The sequence below is a fragment of the Mycetomoellerius zeteki genome, unplaced genomic scaffold, assembly GCF_001594055.1.
Source record: "Mycetomoellerius zeteki isolate Tzet28-1 unplaced genomic scaffold, Tzet1.0 scaffold174, whole genome shotgun sequence".
Lineage (NCBI taxonomy): Eukaryota > Metazoa > Arthropoda > Insecta > Hymenoptera > Formicidae > Mycetomoellerius > Mycetomoellerius zeteki.
In genome coordinates, this window is record NW_017256696.1 from 3,640,419 (window position 1) to 3,660,167 (window position 19,749).

Genomic DNA, 19,749 nt, shown 5'->3' on the forward strand with positions numbered 1-19,749 from the left:
TAAATGAAATTTTAATTGGTGTTTATGTAAGATAATTTAAATACAAACTATGTTATAAAGATACATATAATCAATTGCTCTGTCTCTCCTCCCCCCTTCTCTCTCTCTCTCTCTCTCTCTCTCTCTCTCTCTCTCTCTTTCGCCCGAACATTTTAATGCATTGGTTTTTTAATTGTAGGAATTTTATTTTAACATATTGTTAGCAAGGAGAAGGTGGATATTATGGTCAGTATAGATATAATGACTTCTTTTAATATCTCTGCTATTATACGTAGCAAATTCTACTAATTATTTGTGGAATTATTTGCTCAGTAGCTCGTCATTACGTCATAACGTTAATATCCAATACACAATTGTCAGCATTTATTATAACGCATTTTCAAGTATTTCTAAACGTTTTTAAGGCACAATTAATTATACATACTTCCTCATTCTTTTTAAACTAAAACGTATTATCACATAAATATACGAATATTTGAGTGTGTAGTTCGTTATTTAACATTTTATTTGGCTGTACCTATACATTTTGAGCTATGTAAAGTTAAATAGCATGGTATTTTGTCAATGTGGCTCCCTAAACATGTTAACGATCTCTTTTTCGAGATTTTCATATCAAAATAATTATTATAAATTGATTGTAGCTCACTGTTAATCTACAGTTTATAGTTTATGTCATATATAGATACTATAGATTTTTAATACTAAGCAACTTACATGCGAAAGAACTTATGTGTACGCACATCTGCATACATTCTGTAATATTTTACGTTTTTGTTAATTTTGTAATCGTTTTTAAACAAAATCAATTTTTTAAATTTATTTTTGTGAAAGGTCACATTACCACCCCTATTTCTCTTCGAGTCATTATGCAGTGTCACTATATTTTTATAATATTTATAGTGTTCTAAATAACAAATGTTTTCTAACTTTGAATCTAAAATCGATTGAACAATACTTTGACAAATGTAATCATTGACATTTGACATTAAGTTTTAAATGTAAATATTGATTATTAACCAAGTTATTGTGTATAATGTAAATGGGATGTTACGTTCTCCTCTATATTTTACACGCAACAAGTACATGATATTCGTCATATTGTACAACTTGTTAAATAGCGTAAGAAAGTTTTTGTCTAATAGCATCGTGCGCCCACTTGATAACTACCACTCACCTTGCTATGATTACATAGAATTTAAAAATTGTATGATACTTTAACGTTTATCTCAAAAAGAAACGACGTATGAGATGATCGATTAGAGAAAGAGAGAGAGAGAGAGAGAGAGACATATCATATTTCTTTTACTTAATCCTTTTCAATATAAAGTTTAAAACTTTAAAATGAAGAATCTAAACTATTACGCGGAATATAACGTACATAGCACTGTATGTTTTTTTCCATAAACCATTTTAATTGATTTATTTACAATGTCTCTAACGTATTATTATGAAAATGTAATAACGATTTAATGTCATTAAAGATAATTTTTTTGTTTTAGAACTTCCAGCGATCGAAATACAATCCCTTACGAGATCAGCAACAACGAAAGCTATATCAACAACGAAACTCTGCTTTACAATGTGTCGTTCAACGAAGATTATATTTTCGACAGAACCGACGTGAAAGTAATCTTCATCACTTTATACACCATCGTATTCGTCTGCTGTTTCTTCGGTGAGTCTTTCGATATTTTCACATATTTAACAATTAATTAATTTCTATGTGATAATTTCACTGTTACATTGAATATACAATTATGTTTTTTTTTTTTTACAAAAGAATATACTATTATTTGTAAAAAAAACATGTCATTAGTTGTATTTGAGAAGATAGAGGTTATGTATTTATATGTAAACATAAATTTTTTATGTTCAGCAATTTCTATTAAATATAAATTGTTTAATTATAAATATTTAGGGACATAAATAAATATTAATTATGTCATGCGCCACACTCTATAGATATTTAATACATTGACCAATTTAATACTGAATGGCAGTAATTAATTATTTATTTTGAGTATTAGGAATAATAGTGCTTCTAATACACCAAATAAATAATAAATTACTATCTTTTAGTATTAAATTAACCAATATTAGAGTTCTATAAGGGCAATTAGAGAAAAAAAAACCTCTGTTTTAATTAATTTCTAATGAATGTTATATATAGCATGACTCATTTAAAGTGAGTTAAATTAATATCTAGCCAAAAAATTAAAATTTTGCTTACACGTATTATTTCTTTCAAAAACATTAATTTATCGCATTTTAAATATCTCATTTTTTTACATCTGTAAGAAATTTAATTTAAAAAAATCGCGGTAAGAGTGTCTCTGCACGTTTCGCATGTTAAAAGGATTAATCTCACTAATAATTTACGGAGTGTTTAATGAACATCTATCTTGAATCAAAGCAAAGGACGCGGTGTTTCATGCGAAATGGAGCTGCAATTCGCAGAACTTGTATATCCCTTTCACAGAACTCATATGTCGCTCGCACTTGAGACGGTTTCCTCGAAGATTTAAACAACCACCTTTGCGGATTACCGACGAACCACTGTTAGATAGATGATCGTTTCCGTAGGTGTAATGAACGCGAACTATTAGTCGGTGACTTTTAAGAGAAGAAGATTCCTCTAATTTACCGGTTTTACTTAGACTCGTCGATGCATTTACGGGCTCGCGCTGAGTATAGTTGAGAATGACGTCCAATTATTCGGACAATGCCAGTTACCAGAGCTATTTCTAAGAATTTGACCCAGAAAATAGCATTCAGAATTCATTCTCCACAGAAATTTCATCAGAAACTCGATCCCGGACGATATTTAATTTACATTTGATACTGAATATTTCGAGATTTTCTATCCACAGTATACATCCACGATTTTTTATTTATAGTGACTAGTATATCAATTTCTAATTTATCATTGAATCCATTACGAAGACAAATATCCGAGAGAACCCAATTCTATTTTATGTGATTCTGTATCGATGATCTCTAATACCGATTATGGCATGACTTTAATTAATGACTTTATGTTAGATTTACGATAACAACTCCGTATGAATTTTAGAAATATCGGAATTCGATTATAGTTACTGATTATATCGAAATTGCATTTCGAATATGTTATCAATAATTTAGGCTAAACAAACTTTTACAATATAAAAACTTAATATTGATACACGATAAACATAAATATAAGTTAAAGGGAAGATTGATAGTCGAATCTCATTTTTGGTTCATATTTATATAAGCAATTTTTGTGATATGAAAATTTAAAGAAAATATTAATGCATTACACGATAAATATAAATATAAATTAAGTATGAGAAGATTGATAGTCAAATCTCATCTTTGGTGCATAATCTATGCTTTTTATGACATGAAAACTTAAAAAAAATTAATGCATTACACGATAAATATAAATTAAAGTGGGAAGATTGACAGTTAAATCTCATCTTTGGTACATAGCGTTATTCTCGTTTGGATGTCAGATGATTAATGATTTTTTGCGACTCGATTCAGAACAAACGAGAAACACGACGGTGCGGTTGCATGGTCAGGCGAATATCAATGAAACTCACAAGAAATATGATGCATAACAAATAGACAAGCGAAGTACGGAACGCAAAGTATCAAAAATAATGCAAAATATAAAAAGACAAACGCGGATCCATAAATATTAAAATTTTGATTTTGACATGTTTCTATTATAGCAATCGAGAAGCAAGCTCTAAGTTAGTAACAATGAAATTTGAAATGCAACACGGTTGATTGATTTTGACGCGATCTGTAGCGAAGAGTCCACGTGATATGTCGTACTTCTTCCTGGTCACTCGTAAATAACGTAGCTGTAGTTTGCTAGATAGGGCAATAACGAAGTTGAACGAAACGTCGATTCAATTCTTCAAACGGAGATTTCTTTCCCTGCCGGTTGGAATTTATGCTCTCAATAAACGCCAGCATGTCCGATATAATCGCGGTTTTGAATAGCCCAGAAAAAAGATACATTTTCACAAGTTTTTTTTTAAATGAAGAAATAAAAATTAAAGGTAAACTTTAGTTTTTACTATTTTGCTACTTATCATCACTGTTAAACTCATAATTATATCCGATTTAAATTATTTCTACTCAACATGTTAATTTAATTAAAATACAGAATTAAACAATATGTATAACTTAAAATTTATTAAATTTAATTCAAGTATAGTTTATTATTTGTTACTATAAATATATATTTTAGTATGGGCGTTGTTTACTTTGAAACTAACTACAGAAATTAATTGATTTATATTTTGACACACATGCAAGTTAAAAATAACAAAATGTCATTTAACTCAAGGGATTGGGTTATCAGTGCTTCTTTGATATTTAACATGTCAAACATAGTTTTCATACTTATTCTTAAATTACATTGTATTTTTTCCAAATATTTGTTGAAAATTTATGTTAGAGAGTGTCCATAGTATTGTAACTGTGCAGATCAGTTATCCTTGCGGGAAAAATCGTAACAAGACGCTGAAAAAGATCCATCCGTCACAGTAACATAAGGTCTGTTTTTCATCCCTACAGTAGACTACACTAGAACTTTCTTTCTCGCATTTGCCAAATATCAAACATCTATTTCACTTTAAGTTCTAGAAGTGTATAAAACATCATACTCGAGCTATCGTCTTCTCAATTTATATATATATAAAGTTAAGATGCGTAAAACGGTTGAACGTTTCAATACGATCGGTTAAGATTTATTTAGAAATATAATATTTTCTTCTTGTTAATTCTGTAAAAAGTGTCACTTCATGCGATGAATTTAGAAATGTTCCAACTCGAAAAAGTTCTCACTATCCAACTCGCATTTCACGAACGTGTGGTTTCGAAAACCAAAATTCCAAACACGTGTCACACTGTCTGTCGACCAAATACATCCACTGTTAAATAATTAAATATTCATCCATCGAATTACGAACATGCCGATGCGGATATTTATTTTTCTCATAGCTGTCGTGTTCCTAAAACGAATAATTTCGCCGACGACTAAATGGACAATCGATAATTAAAACTGACTCATTGTCAGTAAGATCGCGTTATAGTGAAGATGAATCAGCAATATTTGGATCAATGTTACTTTATTAATATTTCCGCAAGTTTTTATAATACAGATTATTATCTTTGATTTATTATATTATTTTTTTATTTATTAATAAAATTGAATTTTCTTTAATCTTTAAAAATTTTCAGAACTTTTTATTATTTATTGTTTTGAAATAATCACAGGTCGACTTTTTCTTAATAAATACGTGAGATATTAATAATATTTAAATTATAAAGAATAGATAACAAAAACGAAGAATTAAATGATAATTTGAACATTATTATCTTTAAATCTCGATTGTTATTCATAACTATTTCGAATCTCCGCGTTGTACTTATCATTGACAATCATTCTTGAGTTCAATTATTCCGGACTCAATGGCTGGATGTATCATCTTGTGTGCATTCTACTGTAACCGGAAATGCAAATACCGGTCGTTGGCGCGATAAATCCCAGACAGTGCGCACGTGTGATCGTTACAAGCTGAAATTTCAATTTGTTTTTCCCTCTCCTCAACTCGTTTTATCCCGGTAGTATACTCAGCAAGCGCCAACTTCTCTGGCTTCTTTTTGCTTTATAAATCGCATGACTAGCAAATCGAGTTGCCTGGACCGAAACGAACTAAATTCCAGCTCCAGTATCATTGAAAAAGCCTTATCGAACGAGATATTATCTATATTACAATACTATTATTCGTTCCAAATAGTACATTTAATAAATTCTCGGATATATTCGATGCACATTGTTAAGTAAACGAAAGCATGTACAGAATTCAATGCAAATACATTTCTTGTAGAGAACAAAGTAGTAAACAAAGCAATATCTTTTATATTAAAACTATTATGTTATATACAGGAAATGCCAATAATTATTTATATGTTTTTGTAAAAGCGCTTTAAATAAATTATTATAAAACATTGTAAATTATAAATTATTGGTTTGTTATCTACAATTATGCATTTTGCGTTTATCATTAGTTCCCTCATTCAAATAATGAGCGAGATTTATATACAGATTATCGATTGCTGGGGATTTATAATGTGAGCTTATGATTCACAATTTCCTTTACAGAGGTATACAATCTGCCACCAATACAGAAAATCGAAATGCGATATAAATACAAGCATTAACCTAATTGGCAGCTCGTAAATCCAAGTGGCCAATAATTGTGTAGTTCAATAACGGTTTATTCTGTGACAAACATTCTACAATAAATAATATAATTAAAACGAGGAGACGTAAAAATAATGGATAGCAAATCTGATATAATTAATCCTCTGTAAATAAATATGTTACATTCGCAGAAAATTTGTACATCTGTCGATATTTCCAGTTATTTATTATTTAACTACGCACGTTACATATTATGTAGTCACTAAATTTTACTTATACGTATGCTTACAAAAATATGTTTTTACCTGCTTGAAGGATTTTAAAATTTAATTTTATGTAGATTTATGCTCCTGCGTATTCAACCATCTTAAATTGTGACATCAAAAGTAAGAAAAATATGTAAAGAAAGTTCTTGCAAACTATATTAAAATATTAGTATTTTTTTTTTAAATATTTGTGTTCGGTAGAATAGATTTGTAAAATATATCAAAAGCTCCCCTTATGTTTTGATAACAAATAACTATATATTTGAAATTTAATTATATGACAACTATCGAATTGTGATAATGCTATTCTATTCCAAAATAAAAGAAGAGTTTTTAGCACATTTTATAAATATTCAATCAAATGCAAATATTATTTTATTGAAAAAAATTTCTATTTTAATATAATTTGTAAGAATTTTTATTGAGTTTTCTTGCTTCTAACATCATCAATTTGAATATCCGTGGAGATCACTTAGGAACCAAATATTTCATTTTAAATAGATTTTAACTATTTATAGAGGTAAAAATTAGCTCTGCATTAGAAGTATTGACATTTACCAACGGAATGTTATTTATTTATAATTATTTTTAAAATTACATATTTAATATATAAATAACATTTAATAATACATATATAGTATATATGTATCAATTTGAATATTTTGTATATCAATGTATGGAAATCTCTTAATTAGTACAGTAATAATGCCAACACATTTGTATAAATACTTTTATTACTTAATTACTTCATAATTACTAATTAATATTTTAATTCATATTATATATATATATTGATATAATAACATTTATACTATTTGCTAATTACTTTGGTAATATCAACTTTTGATATCATATTTAAACCTATAATAATCATGATAATCTATTTAATCCTTTGATAGAATTATTAACTAATTAATGTGTATAATAACATAATTTTTGCTGTCTCGACTTGATTAAAGTAATGACTACGTTCGAAACGTCGCGAAATCTGTCCGAATATTTAGTACTTTCGTCAATTGGACTCTCTCATATAATATCCGCCAGGAAATGGAATCGGAAAAATTCGTTCTTCTTTGAGCAACAATCGCAAATAATCTATTTTCCACCGGTGGGGTTCGATTTCACGCTCATCCGCAATTCTAGATATGGTTACTGCGTTCGTATGGTTCGCGATACGCTACGAAAGGACTCCCCGTTTGCGGGACCCTCGCTGCTTTATGCTGTTAAGACTCGATTGTAGTCTCGATTCAGCAGAAAATCTTGAATAGGATACTTACGCGCGACAACGGACAATACGCTTGCTCAAAAATACCGCACTTGAGAGTGTGTGCGGAGACTTAAAGCGAAACTTGTATAATCTATAGTGGTAGCGAGAAGACGCGATTGAAAGACAAATCGGATTAGAATTTAGAACTTTCGTTTTAAAGAAGTTAGAAGTGGAAGATATAACCGCTTAGTATTAATAAAGTGAGCTGAAGCAAATGAATAAATGAATAATGTCTTAATTCAACGATAAAATTTTAAAGAAATTAAACTTACAACTGTGTGTTTTTATTGAATTTAATAAAGGAAAGTCTCCTATTATATGAGATAGACTCTTAATATTAATGAGATAGCGGAGTTTCTGCTAAATAAACTAATAAACGCCATTTGTTGGTCCCATTATGAAATTATTGCGCTTTTAGGATGAAATCTATTTAGTGAAAAATTTATTATCAGATTGTGCCTGTAGTCATTGCGAAAAAAATTTGTGAAATTGGATGTCAAGTTTCATTGAGATGAGTCTTTAAACCTCGTTTATTATACAGGGTATTCTCGGGTTAAATCGCTAAATTTAAAGTATGAATTTAGATTTTATATGTCAGTATCTTAAAGCTTATTAAATTCTCTTCAAAATGATATTTTAAAGGAAATTTAATAAGCTTTAAGATTACATTTTTAAATTCTGCCCATAGACTTCCGGCAATTACCACAAAATGTACTCCTGCAGTATTTCGTATAATAGGAGGACTTTTCTCTACATATAGATATAACTCTGGCTTAACTGATGTTGAAGGGAAAATTGACCCATAACAGCTCTCAATGAATGAACAGGTTAATAGAAAAAAACTGTCAATTACTCCAAATTACTCAATTATTCAATTATTGTCTTCATGTGTAACAAATCTCTTCTCCTTTCTCTCTTCCCCTTTTTCTTTCTCTGTCTCTCACCCAGCATCAAATTCAGTACAAATTAAATATTTACAATAACACTCAACTAACTCGTCAACGACTGTCTCACTACATAAAATTCTATTACTGAATTTTTACTCTTTTCACCATCTGATATTTTCCAAAAAAAATATAAACACACAGACAGCAGACGTTTGCAAATATTCAATATTTAATCTTTTTAATTTCAAAATTACATTTCAACAAAAATTACACTTCAACGAAAGAATGAAAAATAACGTATAATAAAGGAGAAATTTTATCTTAATTTGATTCACTTCACACATTATTGCTTTCTTACTATTCAAGAATATAGAGACAAACTAATTCTGTTGATTTTTGATGTCACTGACATATTTTTAGCTAGAGAAAAATTTTTCCCCTTTATGAACATTTATCTTTAGAATGTCACCTCACGGTAGCTTTGCCTCCGCAATGAACCTCCTTAATAATATTTTTCTCAGAATTGATCTTTTGAGAAATTTTTATCTTTACTTTTATCACACAAATATTCTTTTTTGTTTATTTTCTATCGTTATAGAACATCCTCGCTAAACTTTGAACAAAATACTTTATTATTATCTCTTTATAATATTTTTCATGAAAATTGTTCAGTTAGAACACAGAAAAAATGTTACGGTTGTCACAACCGGAAATAGTGATAATTTTCGTCCATCAATATATTTGGTTGTGATAACCATAAGATGGACATATCTTAATAACCATAATCGTTAAGATATGCCAATCTTACGGTTATCACAATCGTACTATATAGTTCTTATAACCCAAAAATGTATTAATGGGCGACTTTTGGTCGTGTCAACCGTAGCGCCGTTTTTTCCGTGAAGTAAAACAAAATTAAAATACATTGCAAATTTTCATTTAGTATTTAAATTACATTTTTAATGCAAAATGAAAAAGACGCATATGAAAATATTGTTTAAAACTTAAAGAGAATCAAGGAGGTAAAATGAAGTTTATCTAATGGAGCTCGTTGAAAATTTGATAGGAATTTATGATAGACGATGCATTATTTTATGGGAGAATATATGATGGAAATAGACAACAAACCCGGAGGAGAATAATCGATAAGCAAACTGTGAACGAAACTTTAGAATATTCATCCCAGCAGCTCTCTTTCGCTGCAATCCCGTGATTCAGGGATTCATCATGTTTCCCTAATGGAAAAGATGCGGTGTACATCCGGTTTTTACTCCTCTTCTCTTATTACGCCGATATTATTTCTAACAGAGACTCTTTACGATAATGCGCGTTCTTCTTTCTATTATATATTCGATACTACAATATTATTAGCTCTCCTTTTTAAATTTATCCAATGCTGAAAAGCTTGCTTTTTAGAGCAAAGTTAATTATTTTTAATCCAACTCGTGACTCTTGTATTTATTTCTCTGCCCGTGTCGCATTTCGCGACAATTTTCACGTAATCGGATATTGCAAATATTTGTTGAAATTCTTACTTTTTCTAGGAACTTGTATTGTATACAATCTGTTCGATAAAAGCGTGGGCGACATAACTCTCGACATGTCTTTCATGTCTTATCGCGGTCCGACAGATTATCAAATGTCGTTTCATACTTTTTTTAAATTGTTTACAAATATCTTAGACCTCTTTACAGTCTTTTCTTACATTTTCTCTTTTTTATTAAGTGCGTGCAAAGGAAAACAGCTTCGAATCTTTTAACATACATGACACTCATTGTTACACTCTAAAAAATATGAGTGTGATTTAACACCATGCGGTGTATATAATTTTCACTGTGCTCATACAATTCCTCATTTCTCGCATCATCGATAATATAGTTCTCGAATTGTAACAGCGGTTGGACAAATTCGGTTGGACACACTACTCTCTGATGCATATTAAAGCCATACACAAAATGACGTAAAAATGTATGTTACGGTAACATAAATATATGTATATTAAACAGCGAAATCATTAATATATTTTATTGTGCTGTTTCGTAAAATTTATATTTAACATTTTATCATGCAAGATATTTGCATTTCACTTTTACATTCAGATTAGTGAACAAGATTAGTGTACAACGATGTAAAACGGCTTGAATATGCATCAGTGCGCACTAGTGCATCTAATCAAATTCGCTAGGTGACATGCTATTCTTCATGCATTATGTTATCGAAATATAACAGCTCGCGCAGCGACTCGTAAATAATATCAGAGTTACGCTAATGCCTCTTATCAGACGACGAGATAATCAGATCACTTTGCAGATTCCGAAGCGACGTTCTCATACCTTTACAATTTAATTTAAGGTAATTTAATACTAATAGCCAATTTATTACTAAAAGACATAATTAATTACTTATAGGCTCGGTTCCACCAACATATAAGATTAACTTTAATCTCGATTCAACTTACTATTTCACTTTTTCTATAATGATGCTTATTATCGAATTAAAAAAAGATAAAGAGTAAATTGAACTGAGATTAAAGTTAATCTGGATTAGCAGAACCGAGTCTTATTTAAACAAATAATGCTTTTAATATTTAAAATAATTTATCATTGTCTTTCAGTATTAAATTAATTAATATTTGATTTCTGTAGGGATATTCGTAAGTGCCAAACGATGAACGAGGTCTCTTTCACGAAATGTGAAACATTCACGACGCATGCAATTCTGAAATAAATCGTAAGGTACTATATAAGTCGTCCCTTGTAATGTCCCTTATAATGTTGCGAGACCAAAAAATTCTCTCCAATCTCTGGTCCAATAAAAAGAAGTGCAGCGAATCCGAAGGATATTCTACGAGCGATAAGGCTGTTCACATGTCACTACCATGCTCTGCTGACCACGCTGTTTCTCTAAGATCTTTAAAACGGTCATTGCACGACTTAAACTTGAGATGTTTAACCTTATCGGTCGACTTTTTATTTTCTTCTTTTTCCTTTGAAAAGTATCTTAGTTTAGATCTGTATTGTAAAATAAAATCGATAAAAAGTAGAAATATAATGAATTTCGTTCTGTCATGATCGAAAGTATGAAATTTTTTTGCAAGAAGCAAAAACTTCATTAAGAGTATTGTTTATTAGAATAACTTCTATGACATTGAATACAAGAATAATTTGCAACTGCTAATACTAGAATATAAAAATTATATTTTTAAATGTTAATCATCGCGTAATATTTAATTTAGCAATTGTTAACATTAATTTTATTGATTTATATTTATGTTATATACTTTCGTTTGAAGAACTGAAAATTTTATATAGCTATTCCCAAAAACGATCCTAATGTAATAGCAATATTTCAGAGTTTTTAACATAAATGTATATCAAGATAATAAGATATTCAAATCATGAAGTTAATTTTGAAATGATGGGAAAGCATAACAGCGATATTGCCTTCCGAATACAAACGATATTGGCTCAAGGTAGAATTATTTTAACAGCGTTATTATTCGAGAGATCTAATTTCTGATTCTTTCTAAAAATACATAAACGTGACATGCAACTAAAAAATATCGAACGGTGTGTGGAAAGCATATACGAATTTTGCGGAATTGACACTTTCAATAATGTTTATACAGGAAGATGGATAAGCTTTAGGTGGTGAGAGATATTCGCATTTGTGAGGATTCAACGCACATACACGTACGCTGCGCGATATTATGAAATTTATAGTGGCATGCACCTGTCGCCTGCCACGAATTCAAAATATTTCCGCAACATCCCTCTGCTCCTTTTTCCCGACAATTGAGTATGATCTGCGTAATCGCGCTGCAAGAGTTATCAACACTTCCTGCAATGCAAATCTGTCATACAGAGTATATACAGCGTGATACACAAGCAAAAATCATTTCGTTTTGGTATACATATTACTGTCCGTTACTATCAGAAAGAAGTTCATACACTGAAAAAAATGCATGTAATTTTACATGGAAATTACATGTTCATGACTGGAAAATTGCCTAAATATGATTGGAAATTTACAATTTCCAGTAAATTTCCAAGCATATTTATGTAATTTAGATAACTTTCCAGTCATATACATGTAATTTCCATGTAAAATTACATGCATTTTTTTCAGTGTACATATAGTATCTCATAGTTTTGAATAATTATAGACGTAGAGGTGTTCGAATTTGTTGTCTTTTTTTCTCTCTCGCATCTCCGCGAAGGACATATTACAGAGTCGCAATTTAGGGTCTATTATCTCAAACAAGCAACACGCGATTTTTATATGCGAATTACAAAGTACACATAGAATTTAACCAACTTCATTTCTATGTCTTATCCCATTAAAAAAAAGTTCTTTTAACTAATTCTCTCTCTTTTAACATTTACTTCTATGACAAAAAAGTTCACATTAACATCACAATAAACTCACAATGGTCACGAAAAAGCTGTGATGTCACTATAAGATTATCAAAGGATTACAGTTACATTATCTTCATCTGTATATGTTACAACAGCGTCACAGGAAGTACAACTTTTATCATAGCTACATAATGATGCCATAGTGATATCATATCTGTGACAAAGCGGACATTTGCACGTCATCGTGACTTTCCTGTGATATTACTCCTGTGACAGAACGGACATTTACACGTCAGCATGACTTCATTGTGACATTATTACGACCTTTTTGTTATAGGGATAAATATTAGAAAAAATAAAATATATTTTTTATTTAATTTTATTTCATTAATTTATTTTGCAAGCATTCAAAGTACTACTAATTTATTTTTTATGAAATTTTTTTTCTTTCAATAAAATTTTTTGCTATGGGGATAAATATTAGAAACAGTAAAATGTATATTTTCATTAATTTTGTTCCATTATTTTATTTTGTAAACATTCAAAGTACTATTGATATATTTTTGTATAAATTTTTTTCTCTTTATAATAATCTCGATACTCACATGTCTTTCAAAATATCAACATTTTCTTTTGAATCATCGTATATATACAGTTTGTACATATTCTTGAAAAAAAACGAACTAGGAATGAGTCATGAGAGGAACGAATAAGATTTGTGAATCTCGATTTTCAACCAAATCCTTGCTGAGAACGATAACACGCCGCATTTATGAAAATTTAAATCGTCACGATGAAATAAAAAAACGGCCCTGAGATGGATATTTACCCGATAACTGTTACTGGAGGAAGCTTTCTTGGGAAAGCAGTGATATATACAAATATATTATGTGGCGAATTTTACAGAAATAAACTAATATGAGGACACACGAGAAGCTCTCCGGTCTTTTACACTAGACATTTTCAATTCAAGCGTATCATATCTCCTAATTTGAAATCTTTAAACTTCTAACAAATTAAATATGTTGTTAAAAACAGAATTGGGATTAACACGTTATTTGTAACGTCATTACCGTTATCGTTACTTTTTCAATAACGATTATTACTTTTTCTGTCTGTAATGATAACAGCAACGTCGTTTATACATTTTTACGGTAACGGTAACGAATTCAGCCATTATTTTTATCGTTACTATAATCAACTTAATTGTTATTAACTTACTTAATAACAACATTAATGTTTACAAACAATGTTTAATAACAATTTTTAATAAAATCTGCGAGTATGTAAATAACAATCTAAATTCCTAAAGATAAGCATTATTAAGGTAACGAATTATATTTTACAAAAGTAACAATAACGGTAACACATTATTTTTATGAAGTAACATTTCCAATCCTGATTAAAAATTAAATCACGAGCCATGTGATAATTAATAAAATATTTGAATTTTTTAATCAGACATTTAAGAAATGAATACCTAGGCATGATACGATCGACCTTGAAACGCTCAATCCGAAAGTAGAGAGCTTAAATAACGCTCACTGTACAGTTCCGTAGTGTCTATCGATCGTAAAATATGTATGTTACATGATATACAATACTCATCACAAAACACACGTAGCACATCAGACGTGTACTTTGCGTTCAATGTAGGATGCAGTGCTATGGAGAAAAATCAATTTTTCGAAAGAATCTATGTGCTACTATATATCAAAGCGATGAAGAAGACCCTTGACGTGCCGGAGAGACGGAAATAGGTGATCTACTGAACAGAAGACACTTATTGGACAAGTACTACAGACACTCATCGGACACACGCGCATGCTTCAGTTCTTTTCTTGAGGAAAATTAACTGAGGAATTTCCGTGAAACATTGAAATTTCTTTAACAGTAATGTTTATTATTGCGAAAAAAGGCGACTTACGTGCAGCGTTACTCTGTTTAGTCATAAATATAATTAATTGCTAATTCGATTATCCAATTGTTTTTTAAAAATTGATTGTTTTCAAACATTTATTAATTTGAATAACTCAATCAGATTGTTCTGACATTAGTCTGAACCATGTTTAAATAAACAACAAATATGCAACATTAAATTGAAGGTAAATAGATGCTGTGTAAATTGCAATGAACAGGAAGTGCAAAGTTAGCAAGATACACATTATTTGCACATGAATTATTAATGGAAATGTTAAAACCGTCTGATTTCATAATAGCAGAATAGAATTATTTAATTTTTTTAAATTCACAAAATGGTGTATCCATTGAAACATAAAAGAATTTAAATATTATCATTCCATCTTAATTACAAATCAAGTTTAAATTATAAAAGTAAGTTTCTTTTCCTCTAATTTGTTTCGGTTTTTTTAAAAGGCGTCTTATTGATTTTAACACAGAAAGAATGATTTTGCTGAAGTACCTAAAAATTTTGCTAGATCTAAAATTTTATTGAATTTTCAAACTACTTATTTCAAGAATTTTCAAAATACTTATTTCACGTCGAAATCTCAAGCATAACAAAAAAATGTTGCAATAAATTTTGACATTTAGCAATTCCCTGTTTGAGAATCCTACATAATTATTTTAGTAGTCCAACAAGATTATTTTCAGATTTATATCAAACTAAATTTTTAGATATTTCAGCAAACTCATTCTTTCCGTGTAAATATTAACATGTCCACATATATATCTAACACTTTAAAGTCGAAAAATAATTATTGTAACTTAAACAAAGTAAAACTACAGTGATTTCAGAATAAAAAATACAGCTTTTTATCTCGATATGCATATATAAGACTTTGCAAACTCCAGTTCTTTTAACGGAAAATATTGTCTGAAATACTTTCTATTGACACATTTTACCGCCAGTAGGAAAAGTTTTCCTTGTCTACTTTGCTTTCACAGGGATTGAAATTACATGGAAAGTTTATAATAACGCGAGCATTATTTCTATATCTCGGCAGATATATACATGACTCACAATTATTTTTCATAGCGTGCAAAGAAGCTATATTACGCATAATATGGAAAAAAACAGTGAAATAACGAAGGGTGGAGACTTTCGCAGAAAAATAACGCCACTTTCTTTCTTAAAATAACTGTTTTCTAAAATTGACTTTATTTACAGTTTTCTTGTATTCTTTTACATTTTCTGGGAAAACGAAATATATAACCATTACAGTAAAAGATATATGAATTATGGTAATAAGTTTTCTAATTACTTTAAACAATAATGCCATTGTAATGTACTTTTTGTTGTTTTTATGCTTTGTATATTGCGACAAATGCAATGGAAGTTCTTGTATATACTCATAAAAGAAGTGTTTAATTTTAAGATATAAAAATTTTATTCTTGTCTCCATTTTTTAACGCTTAAAGATATTTTAGTTTTAAACTCTTCACAATAAACAAAACACTATGTGTTTGGATTTAAAACACTAAAACATTTAAAATTGAAGTATCTTTTATTATTAAACTTTTGTTTTGCAAAGATGTTTTAAAGGGAAACATTTTAAACACTGCACTGTTTACAGTGTAGCCTCATAAATTATCGATAAAGTTATCTGTCCATCTATCTATCGATTTACATGAAAGAATAGTTATTCCTAATGTTTCGAAAATTTATATTCCATTATCTCTAGCAATTCTCACGACCTGATTATCTCTGATTTTCCAAGCGAACAGATTGGATCTCGCTGGAGATACCGAGGAAGGAATGTTATGAATTAAATATTTTGCACATTGCAATGTGCCCAGGTGCACAGTGAAAAAGGTCGAACAGCAGCGGGATTTAAATTATACTCTGTTTTATAAATGTTTTGCGATTTTACGATAGCTATATATAAATTCGTGATTGTTCCGGCGAAATTTCGCCCGAAGAGACCCATCCGGCGGCGGGTGTAAAACACGAAACGATTTCCGATTAATGTCACGTACACGACTATTTGGTGAAGTTACACGACCGAAAAGTTCGTACAAGTTCTAAGATTACTTCAATAAGAATTATGAAAAAAAATATATAAAACGCTGCCCCTTCCTGTTGTAAAAAGAAAAAAGGACAAGACATAATCCTTTGTATTTAATAATCGCAGTCATAGTATTTAAAGATACGCATAAATACCTATAATATCGTGAGAAGAATGGCATTTTTAATTAAATGCAGAATTTCTCATAATTAATTTCTTTGCTTAGAAGCGCCAGTTGTTTTATCCTTCAAATATTTATTATTAGTATAAAGAATGTAATTCAAAGAGAAAATATTGTGTAACTATTGTAATTTGTTGTCATAAAATATCGCTTCTCCAAATTTTCTTGATTCACGTGTTTCATATTTCATCTTCACACTTATGACTTCTCCATTTCGCAAATTGAATTCGTGACGTGATTTCCTTTTTTCGTCACAAATCTTTATCTTTTTAACTTTTCCATCAATTTGCCTGACGAGAAACTTTTCTACATATCAGTTTATCGATCCGTGAATAAATTTGCAGCTCACCAGTAGTTACAATGCAAATAGATACTAATTTCCGTAAAGCACATCGAGAAAATATTTTTATTGATTTGCATTTTGACATGTAAAATTTGACATAAAAAAGAAAAAAAACGCTTGAAAGGAGAAAGAAAATATAATGAAAAATAATACGGGTAAAGTAAACACAGGATTGTAAAATTTATAGTATTGCGACAAGTTACGAAAAACGTTTCATTTTTGCGACATCAAATTTAAATGTCAAGTGCTTTCCGACAATTTTAAATTTTAATTTACATCGGTAAATATTTAATTTTTTGTAGGAAATCTTGTTACATGAATACTCAAAAATTAAAATTCAAAAACTTTTGTAATACTAGTGATACTAGTAATACTAGTAATACTAGTAATACTAGTAATACTAGTGAATATTGAGTTTTTATATTTTAATAGAAAATTGGAAGTTGCAGCAAATAATAAATAAGTTTCAAACCTTCCTCGAGAAAAAATTAGCTCTCTGAATTTGACAATATGAAGTAAAGAGAAAAATGAAGGAAGAGATACACAAAAGAGTAAATAATACAGAGAAACGATAACTGAAACCATGCAAAGAGTTCGTAAAATATGAACACACAATTTTGCGCAAACGAGTAACTATTGGAAAACGCGATCCGTGCATCCTGTAAGCAATACTTCGCTTTTCCCACATATACATATATATCCGCCTGTATTCATACATGAGCATGTGCAAATGCACTACTGAACTACTCAATCGCAAACTTTGTGAACAGTCGGTAGAATTATTTATAATGCTGGCTATTCGCAAGTACAGAGTTTAGGACAAATCGATAATATTATAACTTCATCAATCCTTATCTTTCTAAACTAGTCCCACGTTCTTTGCTCTCTTATCTCTCTCTTTCTTATCCTCATCCTTTTCTCTTTTGCCTTCTTTGTTATTCTTTGCAGAGAAAGTAAACGAGATGAGAAAGTGATCGATCGAAAGGACACAATAGCGGTGTAATATGAGAAATAAAAATTTAAACGGTAGGAGAAGAGAAATTTTATTAATAAGAACCATTAGATTGCGCGAGAAAAGCGGAATATACAGGGTGAGTCATTTTAATCTATGGACCCGAATATCTTCCAAATTACGATATCTACAAAAAAATGGTTTAGATAAAAGTTGACCAGGACAGAGGGGGTCATTTAATTGTACCATTAGTATATAATGATAATTCTGATTTATTATTTTTGTACGAAACATTAAATCATGAATTGTCGTTTCTTTTCCTTTTTAGCATAGAAGTCGACTTATTTTTCAGATTGCACAATACCGTTTGACAAGATTGTGAATTATATACCAGGTCAATTCGGTCTATGGAAAATGATAGCGTAGCTTTAATAAATTAATCTTTAATCTACCACGTTTACATAAAGAATGATAATCCGACGCGAATATTCCATTCTCTCTTTATCATGGTGTACTCTTTCAATCGAATTTAAAAAATGGAAGTATACTTTATACTTTTTCATAAAATTAATGAAGCATTAAACCTGTGAAGTTGGCACCTCATTTTACAAAAAATGAAATTTTGGTCACAGTTCCGAATGCACCCCGAAGAGTTCTGGAGTTCCTGCCTAACATTAAGAATAGCTGCTTCCGAGTACTTCGACTGTTCCTGTCTTCTTTCTTGGAATTTGACGGCTTTTTGCAATTTCTTGAGATATGTCCTAATTTGTCACACTTGAAACACTTTACGTCTTTGAACTTGTCATTATTTTTCAAAGGGGTGTGCGCCCTTTGTCTTTTTCCTTTGTACTGCTTCGAGACGAGCATGGCTGACGTAGAGTCTTCTTCAGCACTCACACGTTTTCGCGATTCCAGCAGCTTGATTTTCAATTCTTCGGGCATAGGCAGCTTTTCACGCGTTTCGATAGCTATTTTGAATGGTTCGTAATTTTCCGGCACGCTATAGAGCATTAGAATCGACACGAGTTCAGAGTTAATTTTAACTCTAAATCCTCTAACTTATCCACAATATCAAAAAAATTAGCAAGGTGCGTACGCATATCATCGCCGTCCTTCATTCTCAAATGAATTAAATTCTTTAACAGCATTGCCTTTCGTGCTGGTCCCTGTGACTCGTAGATGGATTGTAATTTCTTCCAAATTTCTCTCCAAGTCGTGCATGTCGTTACATGCTTCAATTCGGTCGGTGAAATGGCTAAGATCAAATCTGACATAGCTTTCGCGTCGTTCGCCGTCCATTGCGAAATGGCTGCCTCGCC

The 19,749-nt window shown here is 30.2% G+C and overlaps 1 protein-coding gene across 1 annotated transcript in view; it reads left to right on the forward strand.

Annotated features, from left to right (window-relative positions):
• The first annotated feature begins 1,602 nt into the window (after window positions 1-1,602).
• LOC108721472 (allatostatin-A receptor) overlaps window positions 1,603-19,749 on the forward strand; it is a 34,021-nt gene continuing 15,874 nt past the window's right edge. The window contains exon 1 of the mRNA XM_018446020.1: window positions 1,603-1,675. The gene's annotated coding sequence lies outside the window, so the exon portion shown is untranslated. The remainder of the gene's footprint in view (window positions 1,676-19,749) is intronic.